Source organism: Pan troglodytes, chromosome 21 (genome assembly GCF_028858775.2).
Source record: "Pan troglodytes isolate AG18354 chromosome 21, NHGRI_mPanTro3-v2.0_pri, whole genome shotgun sequence".
In the NCBI taxonomy this organism is placed as follows: domain Eukaryota; kingdom Metazoa; phylum Chordata; class Mammalia; order Primates; family Hominidae; genus Pan; species Pan troglodytes.
Window position 1 is genome coordinate 65,457,097 of NC_072419.2, and position 20,075 is coordinate 65,477,171.

General features: G+C 42.6%; 1 protein-coding gene across 2 annotated transcripts in view; it reads left to right on the top strand.

Annotated features, from left to right (window-relative positions):
- The window catches only part of ZNF831 (zinc finger protein 831), a 135,723-nt gene that overhangs the window by 34,454 nt on the left and 81,194 nt on the right, over positions 1 to 20,075 (top strand). The window contains exon 3 of one of the 2 annotated variants that reach the window (XM_054674870.2): positions 1,798 to 6,336. The exons of the other annotated variant lie outside the window; for it this stretch is intronic. The gene's annotated coding sequence lies outside the window, so the exon portion shown is untranslated. The remainder of the gene's footprint in view (positions 1 to 1,797; positions 6,337 to 20,075) is intronic. 2 annotated transcript variants of the gene reach the window in all.

Genomic DNA, 20,075 nt, shown 5'->3' on the forward strand with positions numbered 1-20,075 from the left:
TAAAAAAACAAATAAGAAAGCAAACTCCTTACATAAGAAACTTCTGGGGCTGCAAGGAGGGGGAACCAGCTTTTCTTGTTGTAGCTGAAATATAAACATTTTTTCTTTCTGGTCCTGAAAAATTAATCTACAAAAACAGTGGGTGACACCAAAGAAATCACTTCAGGTGCTGGAAATGATTTCATTTTCTCACTCTATGATTAAAAGTCGGTAGCCAAGTGCTCAGGAGCCACATCACATCTTCCTAAGCAGGAATATACCACACCCTGCTCTCCTCTGGCTTTGCTTCTGTTCCTCAGGCGCTTTCATTATCTGGGATGCAGTGAGACTGGCCCGTGGCGACAGGGAGCTGCAGAAGGCGATTACTCTGGGGGAGCATTGGGCACTGAGAGGCTGTGTGCCTTTCCCCCAGGACCCCACAGTCACAGCCTGGCGTGCGCAGGAAGCCAGCTTGATGGAGCCATCTCCGTCAATGTGACGGGAGCATTTCCAGAAAGGGTCCAGGGGGCATTTATTTCCAAACAGTCTGTGCTGCACAGGGAGAGGGGATGAGGCAACAGGTCAGCAGAGGTGAGGGGAGGACAGGATGCAGGGAACTTGTTTGTGGGTCAGGAGGACATTGTCTTGGCAAAGTTCTGCCCACTCTGTGCCCACTGAACCACAGGTGATGGTGACGTGGATTGTCTGTTTTCTCTTTCTCACTTAGCCTTCCCTGGAGGAGTTTGGGCTGGAGAGATCAACCCAAACCCAGGCCATCCCTTTTGTTCAAAGTATCAGACCATTCAGACCTGCAGTCAGCCCATTTCCCAAAGGCTGGTATGCACCCCCTGGGGGCACTTTTGTTTGGTTTTTAACTTTTTACCTCATTTATTTGACATTAGGAGGGACTTTTTCTTTTTAATAAACTTTTTATTTTGGAATCGTTTGAGATGTACAGAAAAGCTGCACAGTTAGCACAGAAATTCCCACATCCCTTCAGCCAGTGAACCCCCACCCCGCAGCATCTTACATGTGCATGGGGCATTTGTCATGACTAAGAAACGCATGTGGGTACATTCCTATGAACTAAACTCCAGACCTTATGTGCACGTCACCAGTCTGTCAACTGATGTCTCTTTCTGTTCCAGGATCCAAGCCAGGGTGGGTGGTGATTTTTCATATAACTTTTTTCAAGTGCCATAATTATGGAGTTATTTTAATGAATATTACAAAAAGTATCACATCAATTATTATAGCTTGGGACAAATTAAATGATAAAAGCAAGTCAATTTGAAGAGGTGTGTTATGAAAATAAATACAGATGACATGTGGTACAGCCCTTTACTTCACAGACCCACCAAGAAGCTCAGGCTTGCTTAACACCAAGCAAATCCCTAACAAAGTCCTGGTGGGGCTGAGATAAGGACTAGCAACCCAGTACCCCTTCCATGGCCCAACAGCGCCCCTCTCCCTGTTTGGATGCTGCAGAAGGGAGGAAGGAGGTGGAGAGGAGAGGAACTCTCAGTGGGAATAAAGTTTCCTTTTCAATTATTCAGCTGATCCTTGACCCCCATTACCATGGATAATCAAAAACGGGGTGGATGCATCATGCCTTAAATAAAAACATCGCTGAGGTGGCCCTGAGGATGTGCAAGCAGATAATTGCATGGGGTGTTCATCCAATGACACTCCAGGGGGAGGTACTTTCCTATATGCACGGAGATGAGAGCGGTGGCCCTCAGCACAATGTCGCACATCTGAGGAGTGTTACTTCCTGAGGGGGGCTCCTCAGGTACAGCTTCCTGTTCCCTCGCACAGGGCTGGTGATGATCAACCTCTTCTGACAATGGAGAGAGCATGCGGTGGATGTTAGGGGAACCAAACCCCAAGAGGGAACCAGCTTCAGTGGAAAGCGGAGTGCGTGCCTCCCCGAGGCAGGGCATTGCTGAGCCCCAGAGAGGAGCCCTGGGTTCCGCTGCCTCCCCCGCAGGACAAGGCATGACAGCACCTGCATTGGAATATAGACTGTGCTTTGGAGCCTTTGGCATCAGCTTCCACCTGGTGCGTAAGTTTGTGGTCTCTCCAGCAAGTTCAGGGAAGTGAGGGAGTCGCAGTTCTCTGTCATTCAGCAGGTGTGGACTGAGGGCTGGCTCTGTGCTAGGCCCTGTGCTGGATGCTGGGTTCCATTGTGAGGCCAGGCACAGCCAAGGCAGAGACGAACATTCCTACAGTCGCTCACGACACCAAGCTCCACAGACCAGAGAATGGACAGATCCACAGGAACGAAAGACAGGCTGTCAGGTGCCCAGCCCTGGGGAGCCTCCGGAAGAGGAGAGAGGACCACCCATCATGGCTGACCTTGGGAGGACTTGGGTCTTCACAAATTGTGTTCCTTGGTATATATAAGAGGGTTAAAATAGACACAAGAAATATCCATCTATTCCCATTCATTTATTTGACACATACTCTTGGGGCCATGAGTTCAATTCCCAGAAGAGGATCATGATGGTGGGGGGAGGAAGGATGTGGCGAGGGGCCGTGCAGGAGCCCAGGGGGCTTGTCTTATGGCCGCTCTTGATCGAACTCCTCTGAGGCCCCAGAGGTGCTCCTTCATCCCCAGCTTGCTTGTGAGGCTGCGTTGGCTCCCCAAGGCCCAGTTTCCTGCTGAGACCCAGCCACACACTTAGCCCTGAGTGTACCAGGTGGCTCCACTCAGAGTGCTGCTCCAGGCCCTCTCCCTGGGGCTTCCTGCCACGTGACTGCACATTTGGGGTCTGGAGAAGGGCCCAGGGACTGAACTGCAAAGGCGAAGGGTGTCCCTGCTCCTCCTGACCACAGCTTCTGGACTGGCATGTGTGTCTGATGGTGCAAGACCAGAGGGGCATGGCCAATGAGAGAGTTATTCTTTCTACCCGTGAGTCTCCCTCGGACACACAGGATTTCTCATGTCTCCTCCTGGTTTTGCTGCTTTTTTTTTTTTTTTTTCTAGCTGCATGAGGTAGTTTTGTTTGAAAGAATAGTCAATGCAGACTGCAGTTTTCCGAATGAGGCTTGCTTTTGGCAAGTGAGTGAGATATCTTTGTGTTTGTTTGTTTCCTTCAGAAAAAAGGGCCTGAGAAAGCAAGTTAACAATTCTTTGGAAATGATTTTTCTTTTTCTTTGGTGACTGTTGCCACATGCTTAGTTCATTGGTTATTGGTTACATGCTCTGGAGAGTCTATCTGTACCATGGTGCTTAGAAAAATTAGAATGGGAGTGATGGATTTATTTGTTATATTGAATTGATATAACTCACATACCATGCAATTCACCCTTTTAAAGTGTCGGATTCAGTGGCTTCTAGTATATTCACAAGGTTGTGCAACCATCACTGTGATCTAATTCCAGAACATTTTCAACACCCCCAAAGAAACCCCATACATTACAGTCACTCTCACTGTCTTTGTTTTTTTTTTTGTTTTTTTTGAGATGGAGTCCCGCTCTGTAGCCCGGGCTGGAGTGCAGTGGCATGATCTCAGCTTGCTGCAACCTCTGGCTCCTGGGTTCAAGCTATTATCCTGCCTCAGCCTCCTGAGTACCTAGGACTACAGGTGTGCACCACCACACCCGGCTAATTTTTTGTATTTTTAGTAGAAATGGGGTTTCACCATGTTGGCCAGGCTAGTCTCAAACTCCTGGCCTCAAGTGATCCGCCTGCCTTGGCCTCCCAAAGTGCTGGGATTACAGGCATGGGATTACATGTTGCTGCATGGATACATGATTTTATTATTTTTATGGCTTTGTATATTCCGTGGTGTATATATGCCACTTTTTCTTCATCCAGTCTACCGTTGACAGGCACCCAGGTTGATTCCATGCCTTTGCTATTTGTGAATAGTGCTGTGATAAACATACGAGTGCAGGTGTCTTTTTGGTAGAATGATTTATCTTCCTTTGGGTAGATACCCAGTAATGAGATTGCTGGGTCGAATGGTAGTTCTACTTTTAGTCCTTTAAGAAATATACAAACTGTTTTCCACAGGAGTTGAACTAATTTACATTCCCACCAACAATGTGTGAGTGTTCCCTTTTTTTTCTGCAACCTCACCAACATCTGTTATTTTTTGACTTTTTAGTCATAGCCATTCTGACTGCTGTGAGATGGTATCTCATTGTGGTTTTGATTTGCATTTCTCTGATAATCAGAGATGATGAGCATTTTTAAAATATGCTTGTTGGCTGCTTGCATGTCTTCTGTTGAGAAGTGTCTCTTCATGACCTTTGCCCACTTTTTAATGGTTTTGTTGTTGTTTGTTTAAGTTCCTTATAGATTCTGAATATTAGACCTCTGTTGGCTGCATAGTTTGCAAATCGTTTCTCCCATTCCATAGGTTGTCTGTTTGCATTGTTGATTATTTCTTTTGCTACATAGAAACACTTTGGTTTAATTAGGTACCAGTTGTCAATATTTATTTTTGTTGCATTTGCTTTTGAGGACTTAGTCTTAAATTCTTTGTCTAGGCTGACATTCAGAAGAGTATTTCCTTGGTTTTCTTGTAGGATTTTTATAGTTTGAAGTCTTACATTTAAGTATTTAATTCATTTTGGGTTAATTTTTGTATATATTGAGAGGTAAGAGTCCAGTTTCGTTCTGGAATTAGAGTGGCACTAATCACTCTATTCAACATTCTTCTGCATATGGTTAGCTAGTTTCCCCAGCACCATTTATTGAATAGGGGGTCCTTTCTTTCACTGTTTATTTTTGTTGACTTTGTTGAAAATCAGTTGGTTTTAGGTGTGCAGCTTTATTTCTGGGTTCTCTATTCTGTTCCATTGGTCTGTGTGTCTATTTTTATACCAATACCATGCTGTGTTGGTTATTGTAGCCTTGTAGTATAGTTTGAAGTCAGATAATGTGATGCCTCTGGCTTTGTTATTTTTGCTTAGGATTGCTTTGGCTATTCAGGCTCCTTTTTGGTTCCATATGAATTCTGGAATAGTTTTTTTCTAATTCTGTGAAAAATGACATTGGTAATTTGATAGGAATAGTGTTGAATTGCTTTGAGCAGTATGGACATTTTAATGATATTGAGTCTTACAATCCATGAGCATGGAGTGTTTTATCATTTGTTTGTTTTCTTTCAGTAGTATTTTGTAGTTCTCCTTGTAGAGATCTTTCACCTCCTTGGTTAGATGTATTCCTAGGTTTGTGTGTGTGTGTGTGTTGCTATTGTAAATGGGATTGTGTTCTTGATTTGGCTCTCGGCTTGAACATTACTGGTGTATAGAAATGCTACTGATTTTTGTACATTGATTTTTGTATCCTTAAACTACTGAAGTCATTCATTGGGTCTAGGAGTCTTTTGGTGGCATCTTTAGGGTTTTCTAGATATAGAATCATATCATCAGTGAAGAGAGATAACTTGACTTCCTCTTTTCCTATTTGGATGCCTTTTATTTCTTTCTCTTGCCTGATTGCTCTGGCTAGGATTTCCAGTACTATGTTGAATAGAGTGATCAGTGCCATATCTTAAAAATAAAACCTAATTCAAACAAATCCATGTTGAACAAAATATCACCATTTTACATAAAGACAGCATCGCAGAAATCTTTCACTGGGACCTCCCACCATAGTCAATTGCAGTGGAAATGCTCATTCTGGGCCCTCAGGAACCTCTGGGGTTACATGTGGAGGTTCTGCAAACACTTGTTCCATCCACATCTCCAGGAAAACGACCACCTAGGCTCTAATTCTTAAACTTGCCTGCACAGAACAACCTCATCTCTAATGCAATGTTTTTTTGCACACCTACATTTCTGGGCAGCAGGCTCTGTTTATAGGTTGTTAGGTCAATAGTAACAATTACTAAAGAGCTGAGCGGTGGCTCTTTTTTTTTTTTCTGTCTGCTTCTATCTCTTCCTGTTTTCTAAGGGTTGCTACCGTGACGTTAGGTAATGTATAGGAAATAATTTACTTCCTATTTCTGGGCCATACCAAGTTTTATCTCTGCTTGAGTCTCTTCCAGGTTGCTTGAAATGGTGCTTTTCTCAGTTAAACGTGGACTTGACATAAAGGCCAAGCCGCAGGAGGCTGCCCTCTTTTATTTTATTTTATTTTCTAAGGCTCAGGGAGCATCTCTCTGTTCTCTGAGATGCTGCCTGCAGAGTAGGAACTGGGAGAGAACACTAAAATCCCCTCTCAGCAAAGAGTAGCGAGCTCCCTACAGAGTGTGAGAGCACGGGCTCTTGAGCTCATCTCTTCTCTGTGGGGCCAGCCCAATGGTCCTTTCTGGACCTGTGGGTGTCTTCTCTGGGCAACCAGATCATTGTGTTTGAATCAGAGCATCATTGGCTGAAAACACTCCACTGTTTATAAAGGTATGTAACATGCTCCATGACATAAGCATATATAAAATGTCAGTTAAAAAAAAACTCTTTTACTCTATGTTCTTAATGATATATTTATCTTCAAGCACGCAGTTAAAGGGAAAATGCTGCGTAAAACTGTGTGTGACCCAGTTCAAGTAATTCTCTCATGTGCTTAATACTGCTGTTGCTTTTGTCAAAATATTTACTACAATTCATAATGGCTGTCAGAAACCAGGTCCACAATCCATGTTCTACTAAACAGAAAAACATTTATAAGAAAATTTATTGCTTTATAAACTGTTTTTTTCCCCAATGATGAACCTAATTAAACTGAAAGTGTGAATTGGTTAGAACATATTAGCCCAAGTATGTGTGGTATATATATACATATATATATGTATGTTTCATTAGGCCAAGTTTTTTATTTATATATAATATAATTGAAATATCAAGGTATTTGATAGAGCTACTATTTATAGCAATTCTACTGATCAGCCACCCAAGGGTAGCATTTTTCAATGAGATTTACAAGGGCCAATAGTCCATGTATTTATACACATATCTGACTTCCCAGTGTCCAAAATAGCAAAGAGCTGGAGGCTATCTCAGATCAGCCATGGAAGCCATGCTCTGAGAGGTAACGTGTTTCTCCTTTCCCGTAGCAAATCTTTCTGTAAGAATGAAACCAGAGATGTTATCTACCAAAATGCAACGAGGGACAGGATGCAACTTAGAAAAATGGTAACATTAGCTGACTGGGAAAAACAGAATCAACGTCAGGGCCGGTTTAAAATAATATGCCTTTTAACCACCCTCGCTTTATTGCCCCAGCTAAGAGCAAGTATTTAGGACCATAGGCTAATATTAATCAGAGGGAACACTTAGGTTCTGTGGCAATGTTGGGGTCTGTGAGATTTACTTCCTTAGCTGTGCTTCCGCTGGGAAGCTGGGGAGGGATGGTCCTGAAGGAGGAGTGCCATGTGAGCAGGATTACCCAAAAGCACCTGCCTAGGGGAAATGGGCTCACTATCAGGCGCCGTGGAGTTACCAGCTAGAGAGACTTTTCTCCTGGTAGAGACCATGAACATCATGTAGGCAGAGAACCAAGACTGTAAAAGGGAGGTAGGGTAGGCTGTTTGGTTAGGGGAGTGGGGCAGGAACAGACACAGGGAGAGTCTACCACGTCTGGACAAATCACATCTATGGTTTTATCCAATCCTTTGAACAAATGAACATGAGCCCCACTTTTCAGATAAGGAAAACACAGCATGGAGAGTTTAAGTGACTTATTCCAGGTTACAGGGTTTATAGGTAGCAGAGCAAAGGTTCAAAGACAGGTCTTATCTCCAGGGTCTGGGAACTTTACCCACCATGCTGCCTGTCTGGGTGTGGCATGGCAGGGACGGCTGAGTTATGCTGGAAGGTGACACTCAGGGATTTCTGCAGAGCGACTTTGGGGCATAGGTAGGAAGCTTGTTCTCAGTACTGGCTTGTTACCAAGTGAGAGATCTTTGTATGTTTTCATTGCTTTCCTTGTAGTTCCTTTTTTTCCCTTCTTTTTTTCTTTTTTGGAGCTGTAATCTCGCTCTGTCACCCAGGTTGGAGTGCAGTGGCATGATCAGCTCACTACAACCTCTACCTTCTGGGTTAAAGCGATTCTTCTGCCTCAGCCTCCTGAGTAGCTGGGATTATAGGTGCTCACCACCACAACTGGCTAATTTTTTTGTATTTTTAGTAGAGAAGGGGTTTCGCCATTTTGGCTAGGCTGGTCTCTAACGCTTGACCTCAGGTGATCTATCTGCCTCGGCCTCCCAAAGTGCTGAGATTACAGGCGTGAGCTACCGCACCCAGCCCCTTGTAGTTTCTTTATGATCACTTTGTATTCATAGCAATGTTGGAGCTTTTCCAGATATGGTAAATGGTAGTGATGTCAATTTTCCTTTGAATATATAAGGATACATAAGAAAAAGTGGGTTGATATAAAGAAAATGAAAGGAAAATGGTCTGTGCAGAGTCGGTGTTTCTCCAAGGGTAGGCTGTGGTACTCGTGGCTAGGGTCGGTTCTAGATACACTATGGATGCTGCAGTAAATAACATTGACTCACACACTGGGAAGGTTGTTCCTGTTTTGATTCTATTTATGTATTTATTACTTTCATAAATTAGCCTCTTTGTTTTGAGAACATTGCAGATTCACCTGCAGTTGTAAGAAAAAAATACAGAGAGATCCCATGTGTTTTTTACCCAGTTTCCTCCAATAGCAACATCTTGCAAATCACAATCAAAATATTGACAGTGATATAGTCAAGATACAGAACATTTCTGTCACCGCAAGGATTCGTCGTGGACACCCCAAATCCCTCCTGCTCTCCCCCTCTCTCTCTCCCCCCGACCCCTTAACCCGAAACAATCACTAGTCTGTCCTCCAGTTTTATAATTTGTCATTTCAAGAATGTTATATGAATGGAATCATTCAGTGTGGTGTGTAGCCTTTGGGGACTGACTTTTTTCATTCAGCATAATTCTCTAGAGATTCATCCAAATGTTTCATGTGTCAACGGTGTGCTTCTTTTTATTGCTCAGTAGTGTTCTGTGATATGGATGTACCACAGTTGGTTTAAATATTCATCATTGAAGGGCATCTGGGCTGATGCCAATTTTTGACTATTACAAATAAAGCTTTAGAAACATTCATGTACAAGCTTTTGTGTGAACATAAGTTTTCATTTTGAAATAAATGCCCAGGAGTGCAGTTGCTGGGTTGAATAATAGTCCCATGTTTGATTTGTTAAGAAATGGCCACCCTTTTTTCCAGAATGGCTGTGCCACTTCACATCCACACCGAAATGGATCCTGGCAATGTGGGCAGTGTTTCCAGATCCTCCCCAGCATTTGCTGTTTCACTATTTTTTATTCTGGCCATTCTGACAGGTGTGAAGTGATATTTTATTGTGGCTTTAATTTATATTTCCCAGGTGGCTAAAGATGTTGAACACCTTTTCGTGTGCTTATCTGCTGGCTGTATACCTTTTTTGGTGATAACTTGCTTCATGTGTTTGCACACTTTCTAATTGGATTGTTGTTGGTTTTTTTTAAACTGTTAAATTTTCATAGTTCTGTATAGATTTTAAATATAAGTCCCTTGTCAGATATGTTGTTTGTGAATACTTTCTCCAGATCTGTAGCTAGTTTTTTATTCTCTTATTATAAGCAGGGGTTTGCACAGAGCAAAAAAAAAAAATTAACTTTGATGAGGTCCATTTTATTATATTTTCCTTTTATGGCTCATACTTTTTGTTTCAAGTCTGGGAACTCCTTCCCACTTTAGAAGTCCTAAAGATTTTCTCTTGTGTTTTTTTCCCCCTAAGCTTTTACAGTTTTATATTTCACATTTAAGACTGTTTTAAATATTTTGAGTTAATTTCTATATAAGTAAGATGTGAGGTTTAGGTCAAGGTTTTTTTTTTCTTTTTTCTTTTGCCTGCGAAAGTCAATTGTTTCAGCATCATTTGTTGAAACATCTACACTCTCTCTACAGAACTGCTTTCAACCTTTGTCAAAAAATCAGTTGGCTGAGGCAGGAGAATTGCTTGAACCCAGGAGGCAGAGGTTGCACTGAGCTGAGATCGTGCCACTGCACTCCAGCCTGGGTGACAGAGCAAGACTCCATCTCAAAAGAAAAAAAAATCAGTTGGGTATATTTGTGCAGATTGATTTATGTTTTTTTTTAAATTATTTTGTTCTACTCATGTCTGTGTCTATTCTGACAATACAGTCTTGATTACTTTGGCTATATAATAAGTTATCAAGTTAGGTAGACTGATTCTTTACACTTTATTATCTTTCTTCAAACTTGTTTGAGTTATTCCAGTTCTTTTGCCTTTCTATATAAATTTTAGAATAATCTTGTCTATGCCCACAAAAATATCTTACTAGGGTTTTGATAGGAATTGCATTAAACCTGTATATCAATTTAGGGAGAATTGACATTTTTACTATGTTGAATCTTCCAATGCGTGAACACAATATGCCTCTTTATTATTTAGACTTTATTTGAGTTAGTTCATCAGTGTTTTGTAGTTTTCAGTGCGTAAGTCTTGTACATGTTTTATTAGATTTACAACTACATATTTCGTTTTTCATTTAATTTTGGTTTTCAACCATTCATAGCTAGTATATAGAAATGTAATTGACTTTTGTGTGTTGATCTTGTATCCTGTGTCCTTGCTGCACTCACTTATTAGTGCGAGGAGGTTTTTTTTTTTTTTTTTTTTTTGTAGATTCTTTGAGAATTTGTATGTAGACAATAATCTCATCTGCAAGTAGGGATAGTTTTATTTTTTCATTTCCTGCTTGCAAGTCTTTCCTTTCCCTGTATTTTGTATTTCTTTCTTGCTTTATTGTACTGGCTAAAACTTTCAGTCATCTTCTGAATGAGAGTGATGAGAGTGGACATCTTTCTTTTTCCTGATCTTAGGGAGAAAACATTCAGTTTTTCACCGTTAAGTATAATGTAAACTTTGGTGTTTTGTAGATGCTTTAAATCACATTAAGAGATATTTCCGTCTATTTCTATTTTCCAACGAGATTTTATTATGAATGGGTGTTGGATTTTGTCAAAAGCGTTTTCTACATCAATTGATATAATTATGTGATTTTTCTTTTTACCCTGTTAATATGGTGGATTATACTGAATGCGTTCCTGGAATCCTTGTTCAAGGTGTATAATTTTTTTCTTATCACAGAATTCTATTTGCTGATATTTTGGGAGAGGTTTTGAGTCTGTGTTCATGAGGGATATTCGTCTGTAGTTGTCTTTTCATGCTGTCTTTGTCTAGTTTGGTCGCAGGGTAATACCTAGGTGCTTAAAATTAACTGGGAAGTGTTATTTCCTTTTCTGTTTTCTGGATAAAGTTGTGTCGAATTTGTGTTAATTCTTCTTTTAAAGTTAGAATTCTCCACATCAGGGCCTGGAGACTTCTTAGTAGGGAGCTTCAAAATTGCAAATTCAATCTGATAAATAGTTATAGTGTGATTCTCATGTGACTCAAATGATCTGTTTCCCATTAGGTGGATCATGGTAGTTTGTGCTTTTTGAGGAATTGGTCCACTTCATCTAAGTCATCAAATTTACGTGAGCTGAGTTATTTACAGTATTCCCTTAAGGTCATTTTAATGTCTGCAGGGTCTGTAGTGATAGCCCATTTTCCTTCCTGACATTGATAGTTTGTGTCTTCTCTCATTTGACCTTTGTCAGTTTTTGTAGAGATTCTAAAGACCAATTTTAGGCTGCGCACAGTGGCTCATGCCTATAATCCCAGCACTTTGGGAGGCTGAGATGGGTGGATCACTTGAGGCCAGGAGTTCGAAACCAGCCTGGCCAACGTGGTGAAATCCTGTCTCTACTAAAAATACAAAAATTAGCCCGGTGTGGTGGTGCGCACCTGTAATCCCAGCATGTTGCAAGCTGAGGCAGGAGGATCAGTTGAGGTCAGGAGTTTGAGACCAGCCTGGCCAACATGATGAAACCCTATCTCTACTAAAAATACAAAAATTAGCCGGGCATGATGGCAGACACCTGTAATCCCAGCTACTCGGGAGGTTGAGGCAGGAGAATCTCTTGAACCCAGGAGGCAGAGGTTGCAGTGAGCCAAGATCATGCCACTTCACTCTAGCCTGGGCAATAGAGCAAGACTCTGTCTCAAAAAAAAAAGGTGAATTTTATTAATCTTGTCTAAGAAAAAGCTCTTTCTTTCATTGATTTTCTCTATTATTTTTCTGTTTTGATTTGACCTATTTCTTCTCCTACCTTTATTATCTCCTTTCTTCCGCTTGCTCTGGATTTATTATGCTTTCCTTTTACAACAGTCAAGTGGGAGTCTGGAGTCTTGATTTGAAGCCCTCCCTCTTTTTCTTTTTCTTTTTAAACAATTAATAGCAGTTTATTTTAAAACATTTTTGTGGGTACATAGTAGGTGTATATATTTGTGGGGTACATGAAATGTTTTGATACAGGCATGCAGTGTGAAATCATCACACTGTGGGAAATGCCCCTCTTTTCTAATGTAAACATTTAGTGCTATAAATTTCCCTCCCAGCACTGCTTTAGCTATGTGCCACAAATTTTGAGATGTGTTTTTGTTTTCACACGTCAGTGTATTTTTTGATTACCCTGGGGGCTTCCTCTTTGACCCATGGATTATTTAGAACTGTGTGCCATTTCGTTTTCAAGTATATGAAGCTGTCCTGTTATCTTTCTGTTGTTGATTCATAGTTTGATTCCGTTGTGGTCAGAGAACATGCTTTGTATGATTTTAATTCTTTAAATTTGTTGAGGTTGATTTTATGGCCTGGAATGTGGTCTATCTTGATGTAGCAGTCTGGGTCCAATCAGGAAGTAGGAGCCATACAATAGGCTAAATGAGAGAAGCTGATGATAAGAATTACTAACTATAATGAAGAGGGACTATAAGACATAAGGGAACTCCATGTGGCACCCTAGGATTGAGATTCAGCTTCTCAACTGAAAGAGACAGCTTCCATTTCTCCCAGCAAGGACACACGTGGAAGGAGTCAGACCTCCTTGGAAGAGATGTGATTTGCCCACTGGATAGCAGAGGAGTTGGCTGGCTTAGCAAGACTGAAGCTTATCTGGAGTTGCTGGGCAAACAATGGGCAACTTTCTGGAGTACAGGTGGGAGGTGGCAGGCAATCTACAACCAGAGACGTGGGTGTGTTATGGGAGTCTGGCACTAGTGGGACAGAAGTCTCCAGAGCTCCCAGAAAGACAGTGTGCTGGCTGTGTGGTTGCAGAAGGAGCAGATCCATGTGAACCCCCCAGCCACAGGCAGGCTGTGCAACAGCTTTGGTTTTTATGTTGTGGGGGCTGCAGACAGATTACTGCTGGGCTGAGGCTGCAAGGTTGCAGAGGGAGTGAGTCCTGGGGCCTGTGGCTGGGAGGGGGAACTCCATGGCATGTCCTCATACCCACACCACTGGCCCTCTCGTGGGCCCCTCCTGGAAACTGCAGGAAGCCTCTTCCTCCTGCAATGACCCTCCAACATCCTCTGTTGGAAAAACTTAGCACTGTGTCCACTTTAAAGGAGAAAATCTTTAAAAGTTTGCATCCCTTATCATACAGCATGTATTGAATGGCATTTTTTGGAGCTGAGAGGCAATAAATTTCTATCTGGCACAGTCTATCCCTTTGCCTGTGCAGCCCCATGTGTACCCTTTACATGCATGTGAACTTTCTTACAACAGAATGGCTCTGTATTTCCACCTAACAAGATACATCCATGCTTCTAGCAAGTGAAGAGGTTCTCACTTGTTCGAAATGAGCAGATGCAGTCATTGTACTCAGCACAGGCTGTATCAATTGCTCTTCAAATTCAGTCAAGATCTCACTGAATATTCTGTTCCCTAAAGCCTAAATTGTAAAGTTAACTTCCAATAACTCATATATAAAAATTTAAAACGTGAAGTAGGAGAAAGAAGTAGAGAATGATTAGTAAAGATAAAATAAAACTCATTCGTATAACACACATAGAGACCATACACAAACCCCCTCCGGTCCTCGTTTATATAATTGATCATGAAGTTGTAGTTCATATCTGTGACTTTCTTCTTCCACCACCCATTCCACATCTTCCTTGACCTCAGCTGCCCTGGGTTCTTTACCTCTTGGAATATCTACTAACTCCTGAAAAGTATGAGTATGTACTTTTCTCCCAAATTGCAGTTGTTCCAGTATGTGGCAACAGGTCCCTTTGAGAAGGCATAAAGAAAGATTTACAATGTATCCTTTTGGCAATAGTACAGTGTCCTTTTCAAGGGGACCTGGCTTTCCCTTCAATCAAGGGCCTGTAGGTCTGCAAACTGCCTTAGTTCTGAAAACTGGGTAAAGGGCCGTGAGTCTCCATTTGATGACTGAGTCATGTTACTTGCTACCACACTTAGGACTTTTCCTATGATTTCCTATGATATCATAGTAGACTGACTGGTCTTTCCCTCCGAGGGACAACGTGATCCGTTAGTTACTGCTAAGATCTCTGCGAGCCAAAGAATTCGGATTCCTGCCATTCCCTGTTGCTCCCGTGGCACGCTCACCTTCTCTTTGGCAATGAAGTGATGCCACTTGGTCCTCTGCTATTCTGGGACCCCCCAACAACCACAGTGAAATGAGGGAGCCTGTCTCAATAGTGGTGTCCCCTACAGCTCTTCCTGGCCTGGAAAAAGAGCAACCACAGATCTTTTCGGGGATGCGGATGCTCCCCTCATTAATGCATTTCTCAGTGCCCTCCTGAAGAGGGGCCTTCTGGGTCTTCTTGAGGCATGCCGCTGGGAGAGTTGAAGGTTGCCTGTGATACACCCGGCCCAGCAGGCATATTTCCCATAGTCTTTAGAGCCCCTCCTCTGTGTCATGCCAGGGAAGCTCCAGCATTCCGGCCTCACTAAATGCAGGTCACCATCATTTCCAGATTTCAGTCAACCAACCTAGGAAGCTGTTAAAGCCACATCCAGCTGCACAACTAATACACTAAATTGAGACTCTCTGGTAAGTGCACTCCTGTCAATGAATTTGGTCCAATGGCTGGTGGTGTTTTCTGCCCTCCTTGGTATAAACCCACAGAATCCATTTGCACACACATGTTCCCTAGGATTCTGCTGACATATTAGCCAGGGCGTTCAGCTCTTCTGGTGTGTCAGCCATTTCCTTCTGGGTCATAGTGAGCACCTGTCTCCTTGGGCCATGCTGAGATTTGACTCAGTTAAATCTAGTTAAGTCTAGAGGGAGCAGGGGCTTGTTGTGGTGGGTTCTGAGAAGGATCAGTATTCCCTTTCAAGGCATCTACCCTAAGTGAAGGCATCATAAGGTTTTCCAGCTCAGGAAGTCTGGCCTCTGTGGACAGTGGAGGGGAAGCTGCTGCCACTTGTACGGGAGGCTCAGAATGACCTGGAGGTCAATGTTGTCAGTTTCTCTAGGTCCGACAAGATGTCCTCACCTCGAGTTTTAGGATCCCCTTTTTTCCTGATTAGTGCCCAAATTTTCACATGAGAAGCTTGGCATGACTGTGAATTCAACTGCCATTTTAATTCAGTAACTTGCACCATTAAATTTTTTGTTTGATTTTCAGCAACATCAGCCCTGTGGCTACAAAAATGAGACATTCTTTGAGGGCTGTCATGGAGGCTGTGTGATCCTCAGATCATGACTCGAGGTGGGAATTAATGGACCTGAGCTTGTCATTTTCTCTCTGTAAGTGCTCAAGGACGCCAAAAGAAATCCATTTCATACCACATCCCTTATGGTCATCATTCCTGCCATACAGCAGGAACAGAAGCCACTTGAGCTTCCAAGGCACATGTTCTAAATTGGCACTTTGCCGCAATTGACCACAGGTGATGGCTTTATTAATTGTGATGCTTTTGTACCTCACAGGTTACAAGAGTCACATTTCTCATTGTCAAGGAGCTCAACACTGTGCCCACATCCAAAAGCACAACCACACTAGTCCCTAAATCCCATCATTAGGGATCTCTTGGGACCATTCCCAGAGACAATTCTGTAGACTTCTGTGCCCAGTCAGAAGACAGAAACCACCCAGTGGGTTATGCAGGGGAAACTTAGCGTTGGAATGATTAGTTACAATGAAAGAGTGACTATTAGGTACAAGGAAACTCTATAGGGTACCCTAAGATTGAGGGAGAGTACTCAAGGAACAACACACTTGGAAGGCATTCAGGTCTCATCGGAGAAGCTGTGATTTTAGCCACCAGAAAGCAGAGAAGTTGGCTGATTCAGCTAGACTTGAGATGGTGTGGAGTTGCTAGGCAAACAGCTGACAACCCTCTGGGGTGCTGCTGGATAGCAGACCATGCACAAGCAGAGATGTGGGCGTGCATCTGGGAGCCTGGGCACAGCAGGACAGAAGGCTTTGGAGCTTGTGGCATGCATAGAGGAAGTGGGGCTTGCAGAGGAAACGGCCACTGTGTGTGGACTCCTGGCCACGGGAGGCTAGCTGGCTTTATGCGGCTTTAGTTTCCCTGTCTGGAAGGCTGCAGATGGATTATCCCTGATCCAAGGCTGTAGGCTGCACAGGGAGCACTTTTGCAGCCTGCGGTTCAGGCTGGTTCTCTCAGATACCACCGCATAATGGTTGCTCTAGGTATTACATTTTATATATATGGAACTTATCGTAGTCTGCTGGTGTCATTATTTTACCAGTTGGAGTGAAGAGTAGAAATCTCACCTCCATTTATGCCCTCACATTTAGAATTATCTTAAATATTTCCTTTACATACATTTAGAACCATATCAGACAGTGTTATAATTTTTGTTTCAGCCACCAAACATGATTAAGAAAACTTGCTCGGGAGTGTTGGCTCATGCCTGTAATCCCAGGACTTTGGGATGCCAAGGCAGGAGGATTGCTTGAGCCCAGGAGGTTGAGGCTGCAGTGATCCGTGTACGCACCACTGATCAATGTATGTGCACTCCAGCCTGGGTGACAAAGCAAGACCCTGTCTCAAAAACAAAAAAAACAAAAAACAAAACAAACAAAAAAACACCCCAAAACAAAAAAGAAAAACTCAAAAGGGAATGTTTTTACCCACTTTTTTACTGTTTCCATTGTTCTTTTTTCCTTCCTGATGTTCCAAGTTTCTCTTTTTGTTACTTCCTTTCTGTTTAGAGAACTTCCATTCTTTGAGGGTGGGCCTGCTGGTGACAGATTCTATTTGTTTTCATTTATTTGCGAATATCTTGATTTCCCCTTCATTCCAGGAGGATATTTTCATATTTTCACCGGATATAAAATTTTGGGCTGACACTTCCTTTCCATCAGCTCTTGAAAAATGTGATACCCTTTTCTACTTGCCTCCAAGTTTCTGATGAGAACCTGCTTTCATTAGAATTGTTTTTTCTGTAGCTAAGGCATTGTTTCTCACTTGCTTCTTTCAATATTTTTTATCTTTAGAGTTCAGGAGTTTGACTATGACGTGCTTTGGTGTGGATTTCTTTGGGTTTATCCTGGTGGTGGGGGTGGGGGTGAGTGGTTCTCTCAGCTTCCTGAACTTGTAGCTTTATGTCTTCTGCCAAATTGAAGCTCCTGAACATTATTTGAGCACTTTTTAAGCTCATCTTCTTTCTCTTCTCCTTCCCAGACTCTGATGATAGGAATATTAGACCTTTTGTTAGTGCCATGGGTCCCTGAGGCTGTTCATTTTTTTTTCATTTTTTTAAATTTTCATCCTGTTTTCTCTCTGTTGCTCAGATTGGGTAATTTCTATTGTCCTATCTTCAAGTTCACTGATTCTTTTTTTCTGTCCTGTCCATTTTGCTGTTGAGGGCATCCACTGAGTTTTTACATTTTTGATTATAGTATTTTTCATTTCTATTATTTCCATGTAGTTCTTCTTTTATCTTCTATGTCTTTGCTGGGGCTTTCTGTGTTTCCTTTGTTTCAAGCATATTTGTAAGTGTTCATGGGAACATTTTCATGATGGCTGCTTCACAGCTGTCAGGGAATCCCAGCACCTCTTGCATATTGGTGTTGGCATCTGTGCATTGTCTTTTTCCTTTCAGTTTGAGGTCTTCTTGGTTCAGGGTATGACAAATGATCTTTAATTGAGACTTGGACATTTTGGGCATTATGGTATGAGAGTCTGGGTTTAGTGACCCTTCTGTGTTAGCTGGCTTCCTTTGCGACTGCTCTGACTGGGGAAGAGATGAGTGGAAGTTGAGGTTCCCCACTCAGCCTCTGTTGGTACTCATTGGGAAGGCCCTGTTACCTCCTGGGAAGGATAGTAGCACTGGCTTTCTGCCAGGCCTTTACTGACATTTCCCTGTCTGGAAGAGCTAGGAATGCCTTGTTATTGCCTCCCACAGAAAGAGGGAGTGGATTAACACACTGTGGCACACCCACACCGTAAAACAGGACTTGGCAAGGAAAAGGAATGAATGATTGGAGCACACAACAGCTTGGATGGCTCTCAAAGGTATTGTCCTGAATGAAAGAAGCTGGACCAAAAAAGCCGCATAATATGTGGTTGCATTTATAGGACATTCTGGAAAAGACAAACTTATAGGGACAGAAAACAGATCTGTGGTTGCCAGAGGCTGGAGGTGGAGGAAGGGATTGACCAGAGAGGGAGGCATGATTTGGGGATGTGATGGCCTTCTTCATTTTGATTATGTTGGTTGTTACACGACTGTATTTACTTGTCAAAATTCACAGAACTGTACACTAAAGAGGGTGCATTTTACTGTATGTAAATTGTACCTTAATTAAAAAAAATACATCCCATTGAGAGATGGAGAAATTTGAGGAACATGATCTCTTGCCACCTGTCAGTCTGCAGCCATAGAATCATGTTGGGTCCTAACTGACATACCTTTTCTGAGTAACCCCCCTAGACCCGCTGTAACATGCATGTGTATTTCGCTTTAGTGCGTACATTATGTCCATTTATAAAGAGTGCCTATCCATACCTTGTAGTTCTGACATGGGCAGTTTAAGAGGTAGGGTTAACTCATATAATATTCTGAATCACGTCAGTATTTGGGACGCTTCTTCCTACCCTTTATTTGAATTCAGCACTGCATCTGTTTGCTATTTTCCTGGATAATTATTGTAATTATATAAAAGAATAACCATCATCAATACAGTATTCTGAATTCATTATTTCACATCATAAACAAATCTGTTGATAGCCTGCTAGGCAATCACGAATCGTGGTGCTATGTAACATTTTATTTTGTGTTCTAAGCCATGAGGAATCAAGATAAACCTCCAACACAGCCAGGCCCATACTGGAAAGATCTGCCCTTGGCACACACAACAGCCAGCAGAGGTCACCTTCCAAGTGGCCCTCAGTGGTGGAAGGAGAGCAGTTCTGGATGGCAGTTCTCATCCTTGTGCTGGCCTTGTCTTCTGTCCAGCAATAAAGCTTTAGGCTTTGCTTTCTCCATTTGCCGTGGAGGAGAGTAACAGTCACAGCAGTAATCAAGACAGGCCTCTTGTCATTTAATTAAGCATGGCATCCCTAGTATCCGTAATTTCAGGTCATTAGGTACCCAGATATTGTTCTCTCCATTTTGCAGTTGAGGAAACAAAAGCCCAGGGAAATAGTATACTTGCCCAGAAAGAATTTAAAAAATATTGTTGAGCAGGCTAGCGTCTGTGGGTGCAGTTCCTCTGATTCAGTGTGTCATGCCGCAAACATTCCAGGCACATTCCCACCTCAGGGCCTTTGCACTGGCTGTTTGCATCCATTGGCCTTTGCATTGCAGGAAACACTCTTACCCCAGGTACCAGCATGGCTCATTCCACCACTAGGTTCCCATGTTAAAACCAGGCAAGTCTAGGACAAACTAGGACGAGTTGGTATACAGTAGACCAGTAAATGAAAGAGCTTGTGTTATGGAGCTGACATTCTTGTTAGGGATGCTCACCTGGCCCATCTCATTTAAAATTGCACTCTTCCCTCACTGGCTGGACGAGGACGGTCTCTCCTGGGATTGCTTGGCTCAGCTCCACATGGTCGCTCATCCTCCTGGGAGCTTATCTGGGCTTGTTCTCATGGCAGAAGCAGAGCAGAAGCGTGCAAGCTTCTTGGGACCTAGGCACACCATCCCTAATGTGACACGATGTTGCCTGGAGTTGAGGAGTGGAGAAAAAGTCTCCAGATCTTGATGGGAGGAGTAGCAAAGTGCCCTTGCAGAAGCCACAGAAACAGAAAGGTGT